This window comes from Cebus imitator, unplaced genomic scaffold (genome assembly GCF_001604975.1).
Source record: "Cebus imitator isolate Cc_AM_T3 unplaced genomic scaffold, Cebus_imitator-1.0 Scaffold705, whole genome shotgun sequence".
Taxonomy (NCBI): Eukaryota; Metazoa; Chordata; class Mammalia; order Primates; family Cebidae; genus Cebus; species Cebus imitator.
Window position 1 is genome coordinate 295,485 of NW_016108020.1, and position 7,555 is coordinate 303,039.

Genomic DNA, 7,555 nt, shown 5'->3' on the forward strand with positions numbered 1-7,555 from the left:
ACAACTATTTTAGTATACCAGCGACATGTGCCATAAGCTTTCCCACCAGGCTGTCTTTTTTTCCATAGTATTTTTCTTCTTGAAATGGTCTTTCCTTCTTCCTGAAATTCCGTTTCCTCCTTCCTTGCATATGCAAAAATGACCCATCATTCAGCTCAAATTACATTTTCTTGACTAAGTCTTCCCTCACCCTCTATCTGAAGTAATTTCTATCTTTGAAGAACTTCTAGAGAAACTTAAATCTTGCAAATCTTGATTTGTATAAATATCTTATCCCCCAGACTATCTGGTTGATATATAAAAAAGCATCCCACACAGGGCCTAGCACATATGTATCTTGCCCATAAGTACTCAGTAAGTGTTGAGTGAATGACTAAATTAATTATGGGACAAATTTAACATTTGAAGGTATTATTTGTTATTTAAAACCATTTGGAGTTACTTTCTCATTCCAATACAAATTAAAATCTTTCCAGTGTTAGCGTCTGAAGTTGCTGTGTAAGTAAAGTTGCTTCCTAATGTATCAAGGAGAGTACTAAGGCGTAAGGCTAACCGTAATGTTAAAAACACAGATAATGTCTGTTGCAGTGGCACGTGCCTGTAATTCTGGCTACTCAAAAGGCTGAGGCAGGAGGATTGCTTGAGCTCAGGAGTTGAGACTGGCCTGGGCAAAACAGTGAGGCCCTGTATCTAAAAAATAAAAATTCCCACCCATATCATTGATATAGACTAGTCATTTGTCCATTACATGTTATAATTAAATTGGAAATTCTCACATCTTTGAAAGATGCTAAATAAAGCTGATAAAAAATTATAAAAATATACAAAGGAACAAATGGTCTCTAGCCTCATTAATAACTTCCCAGTCCTTGCAGACCAAAATAAGCTTTTCTAAAAATTTTGATATTTAGGTTCAGTTGTTTATTTATAATGAAGTCAACAATTTGTATTAAGCCATAAAAAGATTGTAAAACTTTCAAACAAGTAGTGAATCCTAGAATGGTAGAGATCATTTGGTACAAGCCACTCATTTCACAGATTATGGCTTTTCTTGTCTGAAACAGCATTTAATTTGTTTTTTAGAATTTCCTGTGATAACCCAATAATGTTACCCTCCACTAGATGAATACAGAGAGTTTCTTTGGAAATCTAAAATCCTTAAGACCTCATCCCTGCCTTCAAACGGCTCATTTTCTGGTGGGGGATAGGAATGATAGCTTAGAAGCGTGAAGAGGTTACAATACAGTATTGTAAAAGCCATTTTAGCAGAAAACAAATGGAGTTAATAAAAGCTAGCAACAAACATAAATAGAATTTATTTTATTTTTGTGAGAATAATGAAGTAAGTTACTTTGTTAAGATAATTGCAAGTTGAAAAAGCAAGGTTCATTTGAAAAATTCAGGCATACCTCTTTCTGGCACTGTAGTACCTTCACAAATGTTCCTTCTTACAGTGTTCAGCGCTTTTTATGGTGTAATATCAGAGGAAGCCCAAGCTGAAATCATAAGATAGAAAAGGAAGTTAGCAACTGTAGAAGCAGTCCAGAAGGGTCATGAGGGCTTAGCAGCCTTATTTACAGACCCAGAGTGTGTGACGGGGCATCAAAGCTTTACTGAGAGATTTAGGGCTAGCCATTGAATTCTGTGTCTCCTTTTTCTTCCATCTGTTTCTACATCCCCAGGGGAAAACTTGGAATACAGACAAGGGCTGGTCACAGATGTTTGCTGCTGTGTGCATGTTGCTTCTGTATCTAAAAATGACCACACTATTATAAAATACTCCTCTCTCTATGAAATCAGGATATTTCCTCTATCTTCTCTTCTAAACACTTTGTTATAAAGTTAAGAGGGGAAGTAATTTGGAACTTTATATCCGAGGATCTGGATTGCTAGTAAAAGGAGTTAGAACATTAAAAATATCAATATCAAATATATCTGTTGGGGATGGCTTAGAGATAGTTTTCTTTAAAGGTAGAATGGCTTAAAGAACGCTGCACTCTTCTCCTTACAAACTATAATAGCACTTAATGTTTATATAGCTAATTTGGCGTATATTATATACTTTTGGAGATCAACTGTTTTCTAGTCTTGTATAGTTAACTTTTCGTAAGTATGTATCTTTTCTCTTCAATTAAATTATATTTAATAATCTAACAAAGTATAACAAATCTCCAAGAAATGAGCAGAGATGGGCTTTCTTGAGGGAGTAGCAATCTGAATGATTTTCTTCTAAGTTTTTGTTGTTCTAGGGCAACTTTAATTTCTGCCTGCAAGGCCTGCAGAGGCTGGCTACTCTTCCTTTATCTGTGGTCCAAGAACCAACAAAATAAACACTTTCCTTCAGTTTATCCTTCCTTCCTTCCTTCCTTCCTTGCTTCCTTCCTTCCTTCCTTCCCTTCTTCCTTTCTTTCTTTCTTTTCTTTCTTCTTTCATTGAGACAGAGTCTCACTCTGTTACCCAGGCTGGAGTGGCTGGAGTGCAGTGGCATGATCTCTGCTCACTGCAACCGCTGTTTTCCGGGTTGAAGAGATTCTCTTGCCTCAGCTGCCCAAGTAGCTGGGATTACAAGTGTGCACCAACATGGCCAGCTTTTTGTATTTTTAGTAGAGATGGGATTTCACCCTGTTGGGCAGACTGGTCTCAAACTTCAGACCTCAGGTGATCTGCTTGCCTTGGCCTCCCAAAGTGCTGGGATTACAGGCATGAACCACTCACTGCACCTGGCCCTTTCAGTTTAATCTTTTTTTAAAAAGATATATATTTTATTGCATTTTGGGTTTTTGGGTACATGTAACGAACATGCAAGATTGTTGCATAGGTACATACATGGCAATGTGGTTTGCTGCCTTCCTCCCCATCATGTATATGTGGCATTTCTCCCCATGTTATCCCTCCCCAACTCCCCACCCCAGTTTAATCTTAGCAAGTAGAAACAGGCTGGAACTTTCTAAAGTAACTGTACTGAAAAAAAAGAAAATCAAAAGGAAAATAAAAGAAATACAAAAATGAAAAAATATAGTCTATTAGTTTACACTCCCACCAACAGTGTAGAAGCGTTCCTATTTCTCCACATCCTCTCCAGCATCTGTTGTCTCCAGGTTTTTTAATGATTGCCATTCTAACTGGCATGAGATGGTATCTCAGTGTGGTTTTGATTTGCAATTCTCTAATGACCAGTGATGATGAACATTTTTTCATATGTTTGTTGGATGCCTCATGTCTTCTTCTGAAAAGTGTCTGTTCATATCCTTCTCCCACTTTTTGATGGGGCTATTTTTTTCTTATAAATTTGTTTAAGTTCTTTGTAGATTCTGGATAATAGCCCTTTGTCAGATGGGTAGATTGTAAAAATTTTTCCCATTCTGTTGATTGCCGGTTCACTCTAATGATAGTTTCTTATTGTGGAAGACAATGTAGCAATTCCTCAAGGATCTAGAAATAAAAATACTATTTGAACCAGCAATCCCATTACTCAGTATATACCCAAAGGATTATAAATCATTCTATTATAAAGACACATGCACATGTATGTTCATTGTGGCACTGTTTACAATAGCAAAGACTTGGGACCAACCCAAATGCCCATCAATGATAGACTGGATAAAGAAAATGTGGCACATGTACACCATGGAATACTATGCAGCCATAAAAAAGGATCAGTTCATGTCGTTTGCAGGGACATGGATGAAGCTGGAAACCATCATTCTCAGCAAACTGACACAAGAACAGAAAACCAAACACTGCATGTTCTCACTCATAGTAGCGTTGAACAATGAGGACACAGGGAGGGGAATATCACACACTGGGGCCTGTTGGGGGTGGGAGAGCTGGGGGGGGAAGCAGGGTTGGGGGGATTGGGGAGGGATAACATTAGGAGAAATACCTAATGTAGATGATGGGGGGATGGATGCAGCAAACCACCATGACATGTGTATACCTGTGTAACAATCCTGCACAATCTACACATGTACCCCAGAAATTAAAGTATAATAATAATGAAAAAATCAGGAGACAAAAGATGCTGGAGAGGATGTGGAGAAATAGGAACACTTTTACACTGTTGGTGGGAGTGTAAATTAGTTCAACCATTGTGGAAGACAGTGTGGTGCTTTCTCAAGGATCTAGAACTGGAAATACCATTTGACCCAGCAATCCCATTACTGGGTATATACCCAGAGGATTATAAATCGTTCTGTTATAAAGACACATGTGCACGTATGTTTACTGAAGCACTGTTTACAATAGCAAAGACTTGGGACCAACCCAAATGCCCATCAATGATAGACTGGGTAAAGAGGAGAGGATGTGGAAGAATAGGAACACTTTACACTGTTGATGGAAGTGTAAATTAGTTCAACCATTGTGGAAGACAGTGTGGCGATTCCTCAAGGATCTAGAAATAGAAATACCATTTGACCCAGCAATCTCATTACTGGGTATATACCCAAAGGATTATAAATCATTCTATTGTAAAGACACACGCACATGTATATTTACTGCCACACTGTTTACAATAGCAAAGACCTAGAACCAACCCAAATGCCCAACAATGATAGACTGGATAAAGAAAACGTGGCACATATACACCATGGAATACTATGCAGTTATAAAGAGGATGAGTTCATGTCCTTTGCAGGGACATGGATGAAACTGGAAACCGTCATCCTCAGCAAACTGACACAAGAACAGGAAACTAAACACTGCATGTTCTCACTCATAAGTGGGTGTTGAACAATGAGAACACATGGACACAGGGAGGGGAATATCACACACTGGGGCTTGTTGGGTGGTGTGGGGGCCAGGGGAGGGATAGCAGGGGATGAGGAATGGGGAGGGATAACATTGAGAGAAATACCTAATGTAGATGATGGGGGAATGGATGCAGCCAACCACCATGGCACATTTATATCTATGTAACAAATCTGCACATTCTGCATATGTACCCCAGAACTTAAAGTATAATTAAAAAATATAGTCTAGTTTTAAAAGTAGAAACGTAAACCCACAGCTGCAATATTGCAGTTTGAGACCCCCTTGTATTCAGATAATCATTTCTCGGATCTTCTCCACTTTCTTCTCCCACCCCAAATTATTCCTTCTTCTCTAGATAAGGATTTGACATATGTAACCTACTACAGTCTGTGTAAAGTTTGTGTTACCAGTGCAAAATTACTCAGTGTTGTCTTTTATATTTTGTCAATCAGAGGATAAATATATATTTTTTAGTTTGTTCAGCTTGTCCCAGGTCTTTGTACATCAATAAAGATCTAGTGAGTGAATGTTGAATGTATAAAAATCCTTTCTGATCCTGAAATTAAATGATTCTACTCATCTGTGTAGAAAATTAACTTGGCTCTGTCACGGTTTTGTGTTTTGACAAAACCTTATATTTTTCCCTTGTGTGGGACAAGAAAGAAAGTTTATGAATTTCTAAGACCCATCTATGAGAATTGTAATATTACCAGCCTAATGCACTATTTAGTTATCCATTTCCATGGTGGCTGTGCAGTTACAATTTAGTACAATCTTTACATACACAAATGAGTAAATGTCACATTGTCTGGGCAACAATATAGTATTTTTCAAGTTTGGGATTCTGAAGGGTCTTCTATGGTTCCTTTAGGAATTAGCCTTCATAGTAGATACTCAATACTTTCACTCCTTGCTTCTCTTTTCTTTTCAGTTCCTTGAGGACTCTTGTCTCTAAACGGAGCTCTGTCAATACTGGGCTCTACCATTGTTAACTGGAAGACAGGGAGGGTAAAGGTGAGTTAATGAAGTAAAATGTGGTTATGTGATTTTGATTTTAGTTGTTTAATTCAGGAGCTATTCACATCTTTTATTTGGCTCATGTTAAGTCCCATTCAGTTCAGGTTATCAAATATTTAAGGAACCCCTCTTCTTATAAGGAAGAGGATACTTTTTCTGCATCAGCCCTTAGCATCTGTTGAACCTGTAACCTGGTCAAGCTCTAGTGAACAAGATAAATAAGATAGCCCAGGGATTTTCTGAGAATATCAGGCACCAGGTTAGTTGTGTAATCTCAGTGCTTTGGGAGAGTGAGATGGGAGGGTTGCTTGAGGTCAGGAGTTTGAGACAAGCATGGGCACCATAGCAAGAACATGACTCTACAAAAAATAAAAAATTGTTGCTGAATAGGACTTATTACATAGATATACAAATTGTTTATACATTTACTCATTGATGGACATATGGGTTGCTTTCAGGTTTTGACTATTACAAATAAAGCTGCCACAAACATTTATGTACAAGTTTCTATATGGGCATGTTTTCATTTTTCTTGGGTAGCTGGATTATAAGATATGTTAAACTTTTAAAAAACTGATGAACTGCTTTTTAAGGTGGGTAATGTGGGTATATTACTAGGTATCTTCTCCATATCTCCATATGCTCATACTTGTTATGGTCAGTCTTTTGAATTATATCTGTCTAATATATGTGTTGTGATATCAAATTATGATTTCGATTTGCATTTTTCTAATGATTAATGATATTGAGCACCTTTTCATGTGCCTATTTGCCCTACATATATTTCCCTTGGTGAAATGCATATTCAAATATTTTGCACATTTTTCATTAGGTTGTTTATTTTCTTCTTATTGTGTATGAGAGTTCTTTATATGTTCTGGATACAATACTTACATCAAATATAGGCTTTGTAAATATTTGCTACTATTTTATGGGTTGTGTTTTTATACTCTTAACAATGTCTTCCAAACAACAGAAGTTTTCATTGTGATGACATTCAATTTATCAACTTCTTTTATAGATTGGGATTTTGGTGCCATATCTAAGAAATTTTGCTTTTTTTAAGTCAAGAGGAAGAACTGATACATGCTACAATATGGATCAACTCAAGAATATTTGCTAAATGGAAAAGTTATATGCAAAAGACCACATTTTTCTTATTCCATTTATCTGAAATATCCCAAAAAGACAAACCTAATAGAGACAGGTGATAGTTGCCTGAATCCACAGTGGGAGCAGGGCATGATTACAGCTGGACACAAAGGTTCTTCTGGGGGGTGGTGTATATGTTCTAAAATTACACTGTGGTGATGACTGCACAGTTCTGGAAATTTACTATAAATAATTGTACACTTATAATGGGCAAATTTTATGTGTAAATTATACCTTTAAAAAGCTGGAGTTTTCACTTAAAATGAAGAAATTATTAATACAGTCAACAGTGTGAATGAATATCATAACAATTATACTGAGTGAAAGAAGCCTGACAAAAAAGAATCCATACTTTGTAATTTCATTTATATAAAATTCTAGATAAACTAATGCATAGTGATAAAGAGCAAATCAGCAGATGCCTGGGAATGGAAACTGGGTAGGAAGGGGAGAGCCCATAACTAGAGGCAAAAGGGAGAAATTACAAAGGGGAAACTTTGGGGTGATGGATATATTCACTATCTTGATTATGATGATGGTTTCATGGGTATATGCATGTGTGAAAACTCATCAAATTGTACACTTTAAATATGTGCAGATTATTGTATGTCAATTCTACCTCAGTACAACTTGT

General features: G+C 36.8%; 1 protein-coding gene across 1 annotated transcript in view; it reads right to left on the reverse strand.

Moving 5' to 3' along the window:
- The window catches only part of CYSLTR1 (cysteinyl leukotriene receptor 1), a 59,676-nt gene that overhangs the window by 9,049 nt on the left and 43,072 nt on the right, over positions 1–7,555 (reverse strand). The window contains exon 2 of the mRNA XM_017518818.1: positions 1,410–1,496. The gene's annotated coding sequence lies outside the window, so the exon portion shown is untranslated. The remainder of the gene's footprint in view (positions 1–1,409; positions 1,497–7,555) is intronic.